Source organism: Schistocerca nitens, chromosome 11 (genome assembly GCF_023898315.1).
Source record: "Schistocerca nitens isolate TAMUIC-IGC-003100 chromosome 11, iqSchNite1.1, whole genome shotgun sequence".
NCBI classification, from domain to species: Eukaryota; Metazoa; Arthropoda; class Insecta; order Orthoptera; family Acrididae; genus Schistocerca; species Schistocerca nitens.
The window spans coordinates 118,148,522-118,168,344 of record NC_064624.1 but is presented as its reverse complement, the minus strand read 5'-3'; the positions used below and the strand labels follow the sequence as shown (position 1 = coordinate 118,168,344).

Genomic DNA, 19,823 nt, shown 5'->3' with positions numbered 1-19,823 from the left:
TGTGCCCATTGGACGCAGACTGACTGTTCACCAGTGAACTATTTTGTCATGAAGAATGCCCATAGAAGATGAAGAATCACATCCCACACCTCTATGGGTAGATGTACCACAGCATGGAAAGACTTTAGAAACTACATTACTTGTTGAGCCATTTGCTTCTGCATTCCTTCCAAGAAGCTGAAGAACTTTTGGTGCAGAACTTCAACAAGATAACATCACATCAAGTCTGTGGCAGACTGAAGAACCCAGAAACGTGCCAGTTTAGCCATGGTAGGGAAGAGAGGACACACTATTCCCTGGTGCGTTGATTTGACTAACAAAGAACTATTCAAATTACATCTACAGCTGGACAAGTTCCAATCCTTGACATGGGAATGGATTAATGGTGTCACATGGTCTGGAGTGGACTCCGCACAAAGGTCAGTAGATATCAAAAAGTCTGGCATGTACCAGAGACTACCTTCTGATGCGACCTGCCAACCAACTAGGTCAGATTGTGGTTTCACTTCCTAAGAAGACACTCCAACTGGTAAATCTGCACTTATCGTGGACATCAGCACAGTGGAAGAGGAAGCTGCAAGACTTCCACCTGAAGAAGTAGGTCACAAAATCTGTCACACTCTAAAACAAGTCTTATGAAACTTAAGATCTGTAGTAGGGAGAGGGTACCATGTGGGAATTACGAAGATTCAGATACTGCAGTCTTGCCAGCTACTGAAGGCAACACAGCTGTGGTCCTATCTCAAAGGGACTACACTGAGAAAATGCAGGCATTCTATAAGACAGTGCTCACATGAAGATTGACACTCATCCTACACAGAGGGTGAAAAGGAAGACTATGGTGCCTCTTAAAGAATCTGACTTGTGACAAAAGGTTGTTACGAAGCTCTGTCTGAGCACCAGGTCCACTGACACTTTGTGGACAGACCGAAGTTTTACATTCTATTTACGGTACAACTGGTGTCTGACATATACACTACTGGCCATTAAAATTGCTACACCAAGAAGAAAAGCAGATGATAAAAGGGAATTCATTGCACAAATATATTATACTAGAACTGACATATGATTACATTTTCACGCAATTTGGGTGCATAGATCCTGAGAAATCAGTACCCGGAACAACCACATCTGGCCGTAATAACGGCCTTGATACGCCTGGGCATTGAGTCAAACAGCTTGGATGGCGTGTACAGATACAGCTGCCCATGCAGCTTCAACACGATACCACAGATCATCGAGAGTAGTGACTGGTGTATTGTGACGAGCCAGCTGCTCGGCCACCATTGACCAGATGTTTTCAATTGGTGAGAGATCTGGAGAAAGTGCTGGCCAGGGCAGCAGTCTAATGTTTTCTATATCCACATAGGTCCATACAGGACCTGCAACATGCGGCCGTGCATTATCCTGCTGAAATGTAGGGTTTCGCGCGGATTGAATGAAGGGTAGAGCCACGGGTCGTAACACATCTGAAATGTAACTTCCACAGGGATCGAGACGCGGCTGCACAATCTGTTACAGCCGTGCGGATAAGATGCCTGTCATCTCGACTGCTAGTGATACGAGGCCGTTGGGATCCAGCACGGCATTCCGTATTACCCTCCTGAACCCACCGATTCCATATTCTGCTAACAGTCATTGGATCTCGACTAACGCGAGCAGCAATATCGCGATACGACAAACCACAATTGCATTAGGCTACAATACGACCTGAACCCACCGATTCCATATTCTGCTAACAGTCATTGGATCTCGACTAACGCGAGCAGCAATATCACGATACGACAAACCACAATTGCATTAGGCTACAATCCGACCTTTATCAAAGTCGGAAACATGATGGTACGCATTTCTTGTCCTTACACGAGGCATCACAACAACGTTTCACCAGGCAACACCTGTCAACTGCTGTTTGTGTATGAGAAATCGGTTGGAAACTTTCCTGATGTCAGCACGTTGTAGGTGTCGCCACCGGCACCAATCTTGTGTGAATGCTCTGAAAAACTTATCATTTGCATATCACAGAATCATCTTTGTCAAATTTCGCATCTGTAGCACGTCATCTTCGTGGTGTAGCAATTTTAATGGCCAGTAGTTTACCTAAAGGATTTGCTGAGCCCTTACATAGGACCAAGCAACTGACACTGATTTTGTTGGACACCTTAACTTTGAGAATAAGCATACAGATATCCTTGTGAGCTTCAACAATGTCACTTTTTACCAGAGCACCTCCACAAGAATCGTTATAACTTATGGGCCAGAAATTTGAGAGAGAGACCAACATTTTTAGGCAAGTCGTGATGCTGAGATTTTTCAATAGTACTTACGAGCAGACAGAGTGAGTAGCCATGCAGAAGCCACTTTACGAGTTGTCACCTACATGTATATGGTACATTTCAAAGAGGAAGCTCTGGAATCACCTCTATGGAAACCTACCAGTTTTTTTCTGGTATAAAGACACCACCATTGTATAGACTGGTTTGATGCAGCTCTACATGCTACTCTATCCTGTGCAAGCTGCTTCATCTCCCAGTACCCACTGCAACCTACATCCTTCTGAATCTGCTTAGTGTATTCATCTCTGTCTCCCTCTACGATTTTTACCCTCCACGCTGCCCTCCAATGCTAAATTTGTGATCCCTTGATGCCTCAGGACATGTCCTACCAACCGATCCCTTCTTCTAGTCAAGCTGTACCACAAACTCCTCTTCTCCCCAATCCTATTCAATACCTCCTCATTAGTTACGTGATCTACCCACCTAATCTTCAACATTCTTCTGTAGCACCACATTTCGAAAGCTTCTATTCTCTTCTTGTCCAAACTAGTTATCGTCCATGTTTCACTTCCATACATGGCTACACTCCATACAAATACTTTCAGAAACGACTTCCTGGCACTGAAATCTATACTCGATGTTAACAAATTTCTCTTCTTCAGAAACGCTTTCCTTGCCATTGCCAGTCTACATTTTATATCCTCTCTACTTCGACCATCATCAGTTATTTTGCTCCCCAAATAGCAAACCTCCTTTACCACTTTAAGTGTCTCATTTCCTAATCTAATCCCCTCAGCATCACCCGATTTAATTTGACTACATTCCATTATCCTCTTTTTGCTTTTGTTGATGTTCATCTTATATCCTCCTTTCGAGACACTGTCCATTCCGTTCAACTGCTCTTCCAAGTCCTTTGCTGTCTCTGACAGAATTACAATGTCATCGGCGAACCTCAAAGTTTTTATTTCTTCTCCCTGGATTTTAATACCTACTCTGAATTTTTCTTTTGTTTCCTTTACTGCTTGCTCAATATACAGATTGAATAACATCGGGGAGAGGCTACAACCCTGTCTCACTCCTTTCCCAACCACTGCTTCCCTTTCATGCCCCTCGACTCTTGTAACGGCCATCTGGTTTCTGTACAAATTGTAAGTAGCCTTTCGCTCCCTGTATTTTACCCCTGCCACCTTTAGAATTTGAAGGAGAGTATTCTAGTCAACATTGTCAAAAGCTTTCTCTAAGTCTACAAATGCTAGAAATGTAGGTTTGTCTTTCCTTAATCTTCGTTCTAAGGTAAGTCGTAAGGTCAGTATTGCCTCACGTGTTGAAGAATGGCTGTAAGGAGTGGGAATTCAGAAAGCATTACAATCTTCAACCACTGTATAACCAACGAAATAGAAGAGAAACCTCTGGAGTATGCAGCCATTGCATTTATTCCTTTTTGGTGCATTATCCAGAATAAGATGAGTTCTCCAGGAACAGCAAGTGAAGACAGTGTTCTTAACACAAGCTAAAACAAGGACAGTGTCAAAGATGACTGTGGACTACAGAAATTGGTTCTACAAGATATCCTGCCAGTGGCACGATACATACGCAGAGTCCGCCAGAAATAATTGATCACAAATGTTGTACAACCTTCAGTTTAGCACATGGTTACTTTGAATGTTCAAAATGTTCACCGTCAGTGGCTATACATGTAAGAGGACGACATGGTCGCCGCAACTACGTCAGTCAATGTTACAGTGGAGATCGCTGCACATGTCACTGTGATCTCCTGGCGAAGTAGTTCTGGCGTGCGTGGCTTACGTCTATAGACATTATCCTTCACAGTTCCCCGCAAGTAGAAGTCCTTAGGTTTTAGATCTGGCGACCGTGGAGGGAAATCAATGGGTCCTCTTTGTCCAGTCCAATGCCCCAGAAAATAGTCATCCAGGAAAGCTCGTATGGCTAGGTGGTAGTGTGTTTGTGTCCCATCCTGTTCATGGAAGACCTCTTCATCAGTTCCATCAAGCACACGTCTACCTGGAAAAATTGACGCGCATAACATTTCCAGGTACATTTCTCTAGTGACAAAGAAAAAGGGTCCTACTAAGCCCCTGTATGAAGTCCACACAACACATGAACCCCTGGTTGAATAATTGCTTTATCCATGAACATGCGGATTTTCCAGTGCCCAGTACACACTGTTATGCCGACTGACAGTTTTAATAAGTTTAAATTGTGCCTCATCATTCCACACTACCTTCGTCACAAATTGTTCGTCATCAGTTAACATTTGCTGATAACATTTGCAAAATTGCATTCAGCGATCAGGATCGTTGTCATTAATCGTGGGCAGTAATTGTGAAATGTAAACTTTCCACTTTGCAGCTTTCAGAATTATTCTTACACTTGTACTGCTAATCACCACTTCACGTGCACATTGCGTAGCAGACTTCTGTGGAGAATTTACGAACATTTCCAACATGAGAGCCGATGAAGCAGGACTTTTAGCTGTACGCTGTCTTCCCGATCCTCCTCTGCAAATATCACACACTGTTACATGCAATTCAAACTTGTCAATGATGCATTTAATAGTTAGGAGGTTTGGCGGTTCTGTTTCAAACTGCCACCTCCACTGACATTGCACTCCAATGGCACTATCAAAGATGAAAAACCACTTCACAATACATTTTCGTTGCTCGATTGTCAAGTGAGCTACATCCATCTTGTTTTCTCAATACTGAGACGAAAGTATTAACATCTGTTGAACCAAAGACCATACGACAACACACACTCAAATCGAACAATATTGATATCTTGATAGAGCCTGACAAAGTGTACATTTTTCTGGCGGACTCTGTAAAAACTAGATAGTACATACCACAAAGATTTTTGTCAAAAACTCCGTCATACCAGACTGCAGTAGCCCAACAAGTCAGCAATTGCAGAGCATTACCTATCTAAATTACATGGATCAGATTATGACCATGATAAGGTTCTGACACAGGCATCTAACTTCCCCAAGATTCAGGTACGGGAAATACTAATTGATCATGATGGTTGTCACATTGTTAGTAAGGGCTGGAGACCTGCAATTCGTCTGATTAAGAAAAGGAAGGAGATGTCCACACAACGAACATATTTCCTGGTTAGTGATGGAACAGCAGAGGTTCTGGCAGCATATGTAACTAGGTACAGACCTCTGGCAGAACAACTTTATGGCACGAGGAGTGAGTGAAGATATGCTGGGTGCGGACAACAGGCAGAATTGCAACTGAAATGGGGAAAGGGAGGAAAGTGCTGCCCCAACCCCTAAACAGGCCAGTTTATCAGCGCACCTCACGACTGGAGCACTGGTTGCTTGCTGAAATATTGTGCCTTCGGACTACTTCAGCACACTAATTTGTGTTCTCTCTTCTGGCTATTGCCAGTCCACAATTAATTTCCTCTCTAATCCAGCCATTGTCAGTTATTTTGTTCCCATGTTACAAAATTTGTATATCACTTATAGTGTCCTTACTGTTGAGTGGTACTTAAGTAAATAAATTAGTGAAATCAAAGTGAAGTAGAAATTAGAAAATAAATGAAAAACAGATTAGTTTAGAAGAATTACACACTGGCACACAGCAGGCAGAGCAGAAAAGACAATGACCGTGAAGTCAGCAAGTTCCACATGAGCGGAAGCTGTCGATTCAGCTGTCAGGGCATCGCCCGACTGGCTCACGTGTTTCTCAGTCGTCACATGTGAGCAAAGGCCCTCGCCTACATTCCAAGAGCCAATGACCGACGTTAAGAAGATTCTTCGAGAAGCTTTTCAACGTGAAAGAAGAGGCAATGACCGTGAAGTCATTCACCTCTAGTAAACTGTAGTGAATAAATACGCGAGACGCAGTGGGCCCGACAGACGAAGGAAGAAGAGAAGAGTAGAGTAGCAGTTGTTTTCAGTCAGTTTCGGTGCTGAAGACAGTCTTGCAAGAAGATACTACATCATGCACAGACGCACCAAGTCCGCCGCTGTAATGGAATAGCAAGCAGCAGCCTCGCTGCCAGAAGACAGAAGGTATTTGAAGATTTTTTACGTACCCGGGTGACTCGTGAGGACGGGAAGGAGACAGCCTCACATCAGCAGTCACTTGTGAGCTGGGATGAAGATCTCGCAGCCGAAGACTGGCAAGCGGGAGTCCGTTGTTCGAGTCCGGGACACTGGCCTTCCCCCGCCGCGCCGCTCCGCTGGCCGACGCACAACACACGCGGCCGCTTAGAGAAGAGAAGCACTGGGATGCCACATCCAAGGTATCACCATCAGATGCAAGACTTCGCTCTCAATAATTAAACGGGCCACAGCACGATGCGCATCTCCAGTCAACTGGGCGAGACGGCGACACGAGATACACACTGCCACGCGTAATCAGACGCCGCTGCTGCCGCAGCAGAAGGCTTCGCAAACGACACAGCTGCCACTCTCCGAGCCAGAACATCGAGTAAGGAAACAGTTGTACAAATCTTCAATAAAAGTTATCTTATGTAAAAATGCTGTTTCATTCTACCTCATACCCGAGCCAAGGAAGAACCCACCCTGCCCACATGATGTTAAAAGAGAAAACCCAGTTACATTTAGTGACAACTGTTACATTACCAAATGCTTTTCCCTACCACTGTCTGATTTAATTGAACTACATTCCATTAGTCTGATATTTATCTACTAGTGATCTCTCTCCAAAAAACTATCCACCCCATTCAACTGATATGCCAAATCATGCGATTACCGACAATTACACTGTCATTGTCAAAGTGCAAAGTTTTTATTTTCTTTTCCTGAACTTTAAATTCAGTTCCAAATTTCTCTTCCGTTTTATTCACAGCTTTCTCAGTGCACAGATTGAACAACACTGGGGATAGTTGCAATCCTATCTCATTCTATTCTTAACTACCACACAACTACTTTGACCCTTGAGACTGCAACTTTTAAATATAATCTTTCACTCTCTGTATTTTGTACTTGCTGCCCTCTGAATCAGAGTGTATTCAAACACATAATAAAATTTTCTAAACCTATAAATATTAGAAAAGTAAGTTTGCCTTTCTTCAGCCTACCTTCTGAGAAGTCGTGGGTTCACTGCTGTGGTGCATGTTCTTACATTTCTTCAGTGTCTAAATTCTGAGTTTGGCTTTCACTATTTTTTCTTCTCTTCGGTAAATGGTTCATGACAATGTTTTTCAACCATGACTTATTAAACTGAAGATTTGATAATATTTGGTTTCTTAAAAACTGAAAACCTCTAGTTTAAAAACTATTTCCTCTGAATTTTTAAAGTCTTAAGACTAACGAATTACAGGAAAATAATTTATTAATTAGTTGCATGTATAACTCATCTAAAAAGACTTTCTGAAAGCTTTGCTGACACTTGACATTACTCAGCACCATGTGGTCATACAGATTGCATTTATTCCTTGCTCTGTAACTGGGTTGTGCATTCACTCTTGAGTAATTGCAAAGAAGGTTAGAATAACTTAGAAACAACATGTGTGCAACTGACAGAAGCTTATCTAATGCAGGCAGATGCAATATCATGTATAAGAAACTTACAGTGAGAAAGCCTGGTTCATATCAGGTACAGCATAAATTCTTGCAACAGGTCTCCACTGATTCAAAATGCCTAGGCTCAACATTGTATAGTGATACAAAACAAGAAAAAACACTCAAGATCTGTTGTAGAAAGGGCAAAAGGAGACTGTTACTGCAAAAATCATGGCAAGTATAGCAAATTAACAAAGAGACAACAAACAATTGAGATTATTCCTATCTTTTTGTGATGCTCACCAGACCAAACTATTCATGAGTGGAAGAATAATTTCAGAAGTAATACTGCTAGATTTGCAACCAATTACAGATGATACAAGACATCAGCAACAAATGCTTAAGTGTTTTGTCATAGAATTTTTTTTGGCAAAAGATGCTCATTTTATGAAATGCTTCTTGAGTGGCAATATTTAGAACATGTCCGCCCTCGTGGTCTCGCGGTAGCGTTCTCGCTTCCCGAGCACGGGGTCCCGGGTTCGATTCATGGCGGGGTCAGGGATTTTTCCTGCCTCGAGATGACTGGGTGTTGTGTCATCATCATCATCATCATCATCATCATCATCATCATCATCATCATCATCATCATCATCATCATCATCAATCCCCATTACGGTCGGAGGAAGGCAACGGCAAACCACCTCCATTAGGACCTTGCCTAGTAAGGCGGTGCGGGTCTCCCGCATCATTCCCCTACGCTCTGTAAAGAAGCATGGGACTTCATTTCATTTAACATTTAGAACATGTTTTAAAATTATTCTCTTCCTTCCATACTATACCTTTCCGAGGGCCATAAAATGTTGGACAGATTTCCTATGTAATTGCACGAGACCAAATTATTTCTCCAACACCCCAGCTACGAGTTCAGCAGGAAAAGACATGTCCAATAATATGAAATGTACCCCCCCCCCCCCTTTCACACACTAAACTGAAGCATTCAAAAAATACTGTTGTCTCTCCTAATAATCAGATGCATTTTCTCTCATGTTGCAGATACTTAAAACTTCATTTTTGCAATGTTTAAATGAAGCCAGCCCAAACAAATGCTGCTCATCATGTGTTTCCTGCAATTGTCAATTTGCTTTTCATCAACAACAAGTACAAACTTCCCGTTTTTAATGGGTCACTATGTACCCTCTCAGATAGTTTAGTATGGAATTTTGTTTAATGATCATGAAGCATCACTACTGGAGCACTGATTTCACTTTGTGGTGTTCCATTCCTGCAGTACATATTGCTAATTTAAATACTGCTCCACACAGTTTCAACAACACAACACTGCCAGCAGTGGCTGGTGTCCTTTTGCCACAGTAGTGAACTAATACATGTCCTCTTAATTCTTTATTGCATTAGCAGCAAGTGAAAGAGAGATCCGTTAAGCTGACTCTCCTCTTTCCACATTTATATTGCCAAAACAAAGAAAAACCATGCAATGTAGAATACATTACTCAGATTTGACGTCTTGACAAAAGGAACCTTGGAGTTCGAAATAGCCAATGTTGCGTGAATCACATGATGGGTACCAATTTTTTAGGCTGGCTCCATTAACATAACACAAAACTTAAATTTCTGGTATCTACTGAAACATTAGAACACTATCAGATGAGACATCTGTTATACACCGATGCTATACTATACAAACAGTAGACAGTACTACCACTGAAAAATCTGCAACAGGTCAAGTATCCTTTATTCCCAGCAAAAATGTTAGGTAGTGAGTATTGACTGACTTTTCACAATACAAATTCCCTCTACTTACAAAAACCACCAATCCTACAAGGAGAGGTTTAATTACTTCAATATTTGTGACTTTAATGTTTATTCGCCCTCTTCCAAACATTTTCAGCTGATTCTGTTACAAAATGACTCCTGAATGATGCTCATCAGGTTTATTAAGCCTTCAATTTGGAACCTAACACAGGACATTTAGGTTGTTTCAACTCCATTTCATAAATGGCACACAGAGAATTCTATTTTCCCTTGTAACACTGACTACAGAAATAAAAAATTAAATGCATAATTTAGTTTCTTTCAACTGTGGCAATTAGAAACTTCCTCTACTTGAATTAACTTTTGTTAAAATCCAACTTTCACATGAAACACTCAATTTAAGGTCTAATTTTAAACTGACAGCAAAAAAATATTTAAAGGTAAAAATAAAAACATTCCTGTGTAGATAATTCATGCCATGCAGTGTAAATAAGTCACTTATGAGAAATGCCACCTTCCATATCAACCTCTTCACTAGGCAATCACAATGCACTCCAAACCTACAAAGCAGTATCAGACTAAGAGCACGATGCAAGACAGTGCTATTCATAGCAAAGTAAAAAGTATTTCAGTCATTCAATGTACAAGTTTAGAAATATCTCCTGTGCATCTACGTTTAAAATCTCCTCGGTAGGAAGCAAGACTACTACTGTGGGAACCAACAACAGTTGGAGTAAAAATCATTTTAAAAAAGACCAAAATGAAACTAATCAGAAAATGAATAAGGGCATAGCAAGCAGTAGTTTGAACATCCATGTACACACCTCAACCAGAAGGAAAACTCCACTGAGGCCAGTGGAACATCAGGGCGATTACATACAAGACAACACCCGCACACCTATGATGTATACGTTATCTGTATCACATCATCAGGTGTACAGGTGCACACTTGTATGTCATTTGCAAGTCTGTCCATTCTGTGGTGGTATCGATACAAATCTTGTAAAGTCTAACTTTTGTCAAGATGAGAGAGAAGAATATCCCTGCCCACAGAGAAATTTTGGCAAATTCAGCCACTAGCTTTGCGCACTCTTTGATCATTTCTCAAGACACTTTAAGGGGCTCCGGAAAGGCTCAAAATCATGAAAAGTTCAATTTTTACTTTTTGCGTTTTCTGAATCTGCAGACTATTACCTTTTAATAGATATATAATTTATTCAATTCCGAAGACTACAACTATTTTTAAATTTTTTTTGAAATGTGTTCTACATGGGCGTGACCCACTGTGGCGCTGTTAAACTGCTGTCAAATGGTGTTATTATTAACATCCGTGTTCATCAGGTACATTTTAGTGATGTGAGATAAAGTATGTGTTGTGGCTAACCTGTGATGGTTCAATATATATCGCTGGTGTGATTGTCGATTGTTTCATGTTTATTTACTCTGTCGTTATCTCGAAAATATTCGTAATTAATTCTGTTCCTTGAGTCTCTGTTTTGTTGAAGTATAATAATGAGTAAAAGTAAAGTTATTAGAAATCCTCTGAAGGCTTTTAAGAAAAGGAGAAATGTTGGAAAGCCAAAGGTATTTAGAAATATGGGAATGAAGATAGGTTCTAACATGGTACGAGCGATGTTTGCTTTAGACAAGGAAGGCCTTCGGGCTGCAGACAGGGCTGTAAAGAGTCTAGAAATACAAGCAAGAGTAAACAGGAGGAAGCTGGAGGAGGAGTTTGCAGAGGATGAAGATAATCCATCCTATGGACCTGGAATGCACTAAAAAGTTAATCCAATCTGTCACTCGATTCCCAAAACTTATTTTCTCATACTAATTACATGTTTTCTACGGATCTTCCAAACATATTTGTTTCAAACTTTCAGTAAATGTTACACAGTACCTCCTGCATAATTTAACACAGCCTTTTCCCAAAAAACTGTATATTTTTGAATATATAAATAAAAAATTGCAAAAAAATGTTGTGAATTCTCATTACAATTGAAAAAAAATCATCTTTAATAACTGAACTAAAATTTTGTAAAATCCCTGTGTTAAGTTGTAGCCCATATTCCAATAAATAATCTGTAAAAAGTTCAACTTCCTACCTCAAATACTTTGTGAGGAAAGATGTAATTAATAAGTGTCATTTTAACATTGCAAGTATAGGGCGTTCCGGAGCCCCTTGATATTAACCCTTTTGACAATACTTGAGACTTCTCTGTTGCTCCATTGTAGATGGAGGACAGCGGTTGGTCAAATATTTAACAAAGAAATTCTAACAGTTGTGCAAATAGACAAGTTATTTTACTTTTTCACTACCAGTTTCATCAGTTCAATATGCCATCTTCAGGCCCCATAAGCATGTTTTTGAAAGGTGCATACGGGGCCTGAAGATGGCCTACTGAATTGCCGAAGCTAGTAATGAAAATAACTTTGCTATTTGCACAGCTGTTTGGCGAATTTCTTTGTTAAATTCTTGAAACTGTGGCCATGCTTAGGTCACTGCATTTTCACACCTCTTGCCATGCGCCAAATTATTTTGACACACATTGTTTCTCAGCTTTTTAGTGTTCCAGGCACTGAAATTGTTAGGGATATTTATCTACAATAATTACAGTTTTCTGCAGACCATCGTAATACAGAGTCGCAGCATTGTACAAAGATGCAGAATCAATAAATTCCATCTTTTGGGTTTACTGGAAAGTATAAAATGTAGCAAGATCCTGCCAAAAGCAAAGACACTGAACTGACAAAATCATGCTGTACACAAACATTCAATATTTTGGATTTAGAGCAAATGATAAGGTCTGATGAAAGTTCAGAAAGTACAACAGTCAACTACACCATGGGCACACCAGTGCCGAATTCTTGTGGCAGTTCACTGAACTTAAGTCACAGCACGCTTCAAACACTGGCGTATACTAGTCATAAAGTTGATTTGCAACATTGTCTATGTGGCAACTGTGAGATAGGGTAGAATTCTGTGCAACCTTCATGACCACCACACAAAGTACTAGTATATTTCAAAACTTTGGACTGTGAATGAGTCATTCCCCATATTTGCAATTCTCACGTAACTGCAATGACATCAAGAAGTTACAAAACTTGCACAGAAGACTTCCTTTAAAGTCACTGTTAGAGTGAGCTCCCCTTATTCAGCACATGTATGTTACCCAAAAACTTCTGTGATGAATGCCACAATCTAAGACAATTAACACTGATGTAACAGGAATTAAGAATAAAATCTCAATGGCAATTTTTTAGTTTTTCCAGAGTACTACATCCTATTTATTAACTAATTGCACAGGTTTTGACCATTTACTACTGATAGACTCCTTCAAATGCTGTATATTCATAACTTAAGTACCTCAAATCATTCAAAAAGTGGAAACCTTATGGAAGTATGCTGCTTTTTTGCTGCATTAGTTTCATTTCAAAAGAAAATAACCTGAGGTTTTAAAATTAAAGCCGCTGAAGGGTTCGTTATGCCTTTGCCTACAAAAGAAGGTGTGGTCCCTATAGGAGTACCGAGAACCTAAACTCACGGCTAGAGGGACAAAGATGCTCACCGATGCGACAACAAATGAGACTTTTACATGTTGATTATTCACTCATCACAGTCGTGCTGAAAAAGAACATGAAGCTAAAAAAGTAAAAAAGAAGTGAAGGGGTATGCCAATACTTAGCAGCAGCAGTGCAAAAAATGGAAATTCATCCAAGAATGGCATAAGTGTACAATGCAATGGTAAAGGCGCAACACGTGATTCAAGGTAGGGCAGATGTATTGGCCAGTGACACACTAAGTGGAATGCTACACCACATTACTGATACAATCATCCAAGCAGGTGGATGCCCTCATTACTGCAGACTGGTGAGTTATGGTGACAGCCATTGCTCCACAGGTCGCATTAAGCATCTGAATTGCTATGGACATTCAGCTGGGTTGGGTTTGTTTGGGGGGGAAGAGACCAAACAGTGAGGTCATCGGTCTTATCGGATTAGGGAAGGAAGTCGGCCGTGCCCTTTGAAAGGAACCATTCTGGCATTGGCCTGGAGCGATTTAGGGAAATCACGGAAAACCTAAATCAGGATGGCCGGACATTCAGTGTTCCCCGCACTACTCCTGCTGTAAGGAAACAGCCTTTGCTCATCTTCTGACGCCTGCACTTCTGTTTTCAGTGCTACTGTGTGGACAGTCAAGTGCACACGCACCCCCTGTCATGACTTAAGTGTGCACCAGTGCCCTCCTAGCAATGAGTTTGGTGCCTAAAATGTCTTACAGGGATCACACCACCTTCTGCAGGTAATGGTGTTATGGTCTCTTCAGTGGTTATCATTTTACAGCCTCCAGATCGTTGCTTTTTGAAGGCTAATATGATTATTGTTTTACTGAGGAAGAAATGGACCACAGATTACACAAAGAGTTTAGTAACAATTTGACTCAGCTCAATGGCCTAGTTCAAGTGTCAATTTGATGCCATGTCAGCAACTGGCATGTCCCTTTTCTACTCAATTTATCCAAACAGTGAAGGGGTGTACAGTTTAACATGGTATCCAAACCGTGTGTTGTACCTGGTGATTCTTCCCACCACTGAGAGGCGAAGGCTAGATTGAAGGGAGCCTGAAAATTTTTGTGGTTCATATGGGATTTTATCCTGTGACCTCTGCTTCCAGGCACACACCTTACTGCTAGATTACCAGGCTCTACAGTTTTTCCACTACCATAAATTACACAATATGAGCCGAATATGCCAATATTCAGGCAAATATGAGAAGAGTGCGTAAGACAAGTCTATCATCATCAATCAGAAGGCTGACAAGTTGCAGGTCACAGGAATCTTAGCAGATGCAGCCATCAACATGCCAATAACAGAAGTTTAACAATGTATGAGCAGTGTATTGTGTGTCTCTCGAAGTTAGTGGGATCCTATCTAAGCATTCTGCTTTTTTACTACTGGTTGTGCTCATGTGGAATTCCTGAAGTGTTTAAAGATGCAACCATACAAATTTTGTTATGGTCACAAGTTGTTACTTTAAGACAATGGCAAACCTCTAACTTCCTATCAGTTGTTTATGTCACCTGTAACAACAGATACGGATGAACCATCTTTGGTTTTAGTCTGACAAGACACCATTCCAACTAGCTCAATATGCGAACACACAGAATTCATTCATTTGTGCTATGGAAAACCCACAGCAGTCACTTGAGTGGCCTCTGCACAAGTGAAGGATTTGTGTGAAAAGTCAGATATGCTAATTCATCAAACTCTCATAGGAATGTAAACAGTGAGTACTGATGGCATAACAATTTGTCAGCACTATGCCTACAGTACACATGGTTTCAGCAGGACAACACTGGCTCATACAGCTGACAACACCGTGAATTTCTTTGATCATTGTTTTCACAGACCAGTTATTCTGAATGGGCTGTAGTTTCCTCATTATCCTGAATTACCACCATCTGACTTTCTTATGTGGACACCTTAATGTTGTCTTAATGCCCCTTACGAACAACACTATTCCCAAATTGCAGACAGAAATTAAATGTGTTATTTCAATTTCTCAACAACTGCTACATGTTTAAGAACCTGCAACTTAGTACTCAAGTCGTCTGAAATTTTCCTGTGTCACTCAATGCCTCTATGTGGATCATAGCAATTACACAATGTATTTTTGTCCAAATTCTCATAACCAAACAAAGATGAGAAATGGGAAGTATCAAATTGACCAGCATAAGGTCTAGTTTGCAATGTAAAAAATAAGAATAATAAAAATTGCTTGAAAGTAATCAGGCTTACTAAGAAAAATTTAATTGTTTGAGGGATAATTTAAACATTTCAGGAACAGCTGCTGCTATCATTGTAAATGAAGTGACTGGAAAGTCATTTCTCCAAGGCTTAGCTATATTGTGCTTAAAAAGTTGCATCGACACCACACATGGGATTCTTTGTTTCATGTTGAAAAAATATCAAATTGCATCAATATGTAAGTAATAAAACAGCAATGAATATTTACATGTTTCACGGCTTCTGGAGTAAAAAATTGCCAAATGTTTTGTGAAGTGATTTGTCTGAAATTAAAAAATAAGATCAGAGAGATATTTCACGCACCTCATCTGCTGTACACTATATTTCAAGTATCATTTGAAGGTGTCAAAAGTTTCTCCCACTTTTAGACAAATCATTTCCAAAACACACCACTTATGTTTTCAATTTTTTTTTGTTTATTATGTGCCTGACTGCTAAGCAGTGCCTCCTTTATGTGGTGAGTGACAATCTTATTTCACATTAAGGTATCTTCACAGATATGCAATTGCCTCAACATCTGACTAATACAACTCAGCCTGTTATGCTGTAAAGTTAATCTTTAAAAGAAATGACGTGTACAGGTCAATAGCATCATAAAATTGAGTGACAATGCAGTTGCCTTCACGAAAAACTGCTGGCCACTCTTAATTTCCTAAAGGGCACCAATAGTGTTTCTTCTAACTAAATCACAGTTGATATGAAACTTTTGTTCATTAGATAATTGGTTTCAGTCAGCAATGACAATCTTCAGATCTGGGTGCTGATTTGCTGCTTCAGCTTACAGAGCCTTTTGACCCTGTCTGTAAAATGAAGCAGCAAATCAGCACTGATATCTGACAATGGTCACTGCTGATGAACTGGTAATCTAAAGATCAAAAGTTATGATATCAGCAGCAGAAAAAGTTGGTTCTACACTTCCTGGATCACTGTTTTACTCTGCAACTATGTTGTAACTTTTAAATTACAGTTGTCTCAAAATGTGATACAAAATGGCAGAAGTACAAAAAAGCGAATGGAAGACTCCAGCATTCATATGCCACGTCAAGTAGGCATGACAGCAGACATAGAAGTTATACAGGCAAGTGCTATTATGATTGTAAGATGTTAGACTTCTTATGAAGTACAAGAGGCTCAGAGTTTATACAGAAATATTTGTAAGAAAAGCAGTGTTTTGGGGAACTGCCAGGTAAATTTTGCAAATCGGTGTTCAAAGATCACGAAAATTCTGTCACCATCTTAGGCAAGAACACCCCCCCCCCTCCCTCAACCATCTTTTTTTTTCACTCAAAACACAGATGATAAGAATGTCACCAATCCAAGCAACCTCCACCATGCACTGTACAGTGCATGTATACACAATAATATAAAGCAAAAGTGAGTTAGTTTTATCCACTATCAAAATCTAAAACAATGAAGAACTACTTCATTGTAGCTAGCTTGCTGGGAATACAGAGGCAGTAGTTATAATATTTCATTTCAAATGTGATTAACTAGAGACGGTTTCCAAAAATTCATTTGTTTTATGCACAAGCCAACCAGGGGGTACAAGTCTTGTGGCAGGTGACTGTGCATACGCGAGAGTAGCCCATACAGCTGTGGTGTGGATGCAGGAATTTCCACATCTACAGCTGTACGCTGCACACCACATTGCACAGGGACTGAACAGTCAGCTCTGGGAGGTCGGTAGAAAAATTCCGTCCTTTCCCTCTTGTTGCTACAACTGCCTGGTGCAGTTCCCATTTCTCGATACAATTACAGGCAGCCAGCAGTTGTGCTTCAGTCGAGGAGTGATGCCGATATCACCTGCAGTGATACACCGTAACGCAGCTCCTTTGATTGTCAAACTGATTATCATTTGTTGCCTAAAACAAAATACTTCAAGTAAGAAGATACCAGTGAACACTAATGTCATCAATACTGTCATTTGCTTACTTTCACGAGTATTATCTCCCCAGCACTCTCCTCCTGTACAGTATAGATACTGCCTTCAGAGACAAATACTTCCATCCCCTACAATTGAGACAACATATATTTAACAATTTCACTTCTGACTATACAGTGTTTGAGGCAAACACCACACAGAACAAGTCGGCATACTTTTACAGCTCCTCTTGCTTTTTGGCAATGCAATCTTTGCATCAAAACAGCCGTAATGTAATGTGATTGACTACATAGGAGGATCGGTAAAAAGAAATAGGAAAACGGAAAGGAAAAATGGTAGTCTGCTCTACATTGTGATGACAGAGATGCTCGAAACTTTTAGGGATATGGGAGCGACAGTTTTAAATGCGGCACTGGTCTCCCATCACTCCGTGTCCTTCATACCTGCCAAACCTTTTAGTGTTGCCAGATTGGTGACTGATATACTTCTACTACAGTCAGAGACTGTCAAATTAGGTTACACTTTGTAATTCAGTACATTATGAAGTTTATACTGTTTGTATCTTAACACACTACAAAACAGTGAGCAACTAGGGCACAGAAGAAAGTATTATCCATGACTTTGGGCTTAGACTCTCACCACACTATCATGAAACAAATTTTTCAATGTGTCAAAAAGCCGTATGATAAAAACAAGTGCAATCACCAGACTGACCCTGTACAGGGTGTACACCCAGGCAAGGCAAAAAAAATTCCCCGGGTTTTTCTCCGATTTCCCAGATAAACTTCCAGATGAAAATATGCTTTTTCTGTGCTAAGTGACATTATATTTGCCCTCGGGATCATAAAACTTATCAATCCTTTGAATGGTTAAGGTTTTATACACTGGCGTAAAACCTCCCACCACTTTAGGAAATAAACCCCAGAAAAAAACGTTTTTGAAAAATCTGATTTGCAGCAACATGTACACTGCATATTTTCATGTTACGAAAGTATATAGTTGATTTCCACCAAACACAGAACGTTAGTTTCCAAAGCATTGAAATCTAGATTGCTATGTGCTTTTGTAAGCCAATAATAGCTCATGTCACGTGATCTTGCCAGCCGATGATTGGTATTCATCGCGTTTACATGGGGCTCCCAAAACCTTACTTCGTAAATTAATCTCCCACGTAAACACTTCAAAATCTATTCTGGAAATCCACTTCTGTTTGTTTTCCAGTTTCACAATCCATTTTCACTGCCATGTAAATGCAGCTGGTATTGAAATGTGGTTGGGCTGTCAGGTTTCGTCTTGGTTTCAAACATTTCAGCTAATATTGAGGGAGTAGCTTTTTGTACAGTGAAAGGTAAGTAGAAATATTAGACTGTAAGTGTTAACACCTGGTGTGACTGAAGAGAGATAGCCATTGTGCTGACTAAATCAAACTACATCTGCTGTTTTCCCGGCTCCATAGTTAACTGGGCAAGTAAATCCACTTCAGAACGAACATGTAAACATGGCAGCAAAAAAGATTTCCAAAAGTCAGTTTCTTCTTTTGGAAGATGTATCGCATGTGATGTACTCAGCCTGTAGCAACATCACTTAAGTAGCACGAACACACAAACAGGAAAAGTTAATGGTTTAAATTAATCTACATGGAGTAGCTACAAGAAAAGTTAAGGTTTCACATACAATATCTGTCTTTTGCACATGTTACACATCAATATATAACAAATGTTATTGACTGACGACTCCATAGAGTGCTGTGTGCACAACAACCATATACGTGAAATTAGAAGGAAGTTCAGTGTTGGCCGTAATTTTGATAGTTTATTGACAGAAAAAACTATTTTCAATCACATAGTGATTATCTTCAGTGCTGTAGTGTACAAATTAAACTTCAGCACTGAAGATAATCACTATGTGATTGAAAATCGATTTTGCTGTCAATAATCAAAATTATGGTCAAGGCTGACCTCCCTTCTAATAACACAAATGTGTCAGTAAAATTTTAAGTAGTGACGTAAATGTCTGGTCATCTGGACTCTAAATTCTTCTAAGTGGCAGGCTCCCAAAGTGTTAAGCTTCAAATGAAAATCAAACGCTCTGTGATTTAAGAAATTCGAGGCACATTCACACAAACATAACTCATTGTGTAAAATAAAATGCACTTTGAAAGTAGCACTTTTCAAACGACCAACTGCAATATTTTCCTGTGACCTCTTAGAATTCGTTTCAGCAGTTGTCAGGGAGTACCAGAAAAAGGCATTACTGTGCCTGCAAAGCCACAATGACATAGGTATCCCGTATGTTTGTAAGTAATGGCAGAAAGAGATCTTACATTACGTCATAATCTAAACAGGACATCGGAGGATATGCCAAGAGAATCTTAGCCCACAATAAAACCTGTAATTCGGCTTAAAGAGCACATCTGTATGTCCAGATTTACAAAGCCCCAAGCTGATACTACACTTCAGTGTGGTTTTCGAAATGCAAATTTTCTTGAAGTACCAGTACTGTATTCTAATGTTTAGTTCTACGGCATACTCCCATATGTTCCGAAAGATAATAATGTGCACTTTAAATTCCACAAACAGTTGACACTGACC

At 40.0% G+C, this 19,823-nt stretch overlaps 1 long non-coding RNA gene across 1 annotated transcript in view; it reads right to left on the bottom strand.

Moving 5' to 3' along the window:
- The window catches only part of LOC126213472 (uncharacterized), an 84,150-nt gene that overhangs the window by 40,949 nt on the left and 23,378 nt on the right, over positions 1-19,823 (bottom strand). The gene's annotated exons all lie outside the window — the stretch shown is intronic.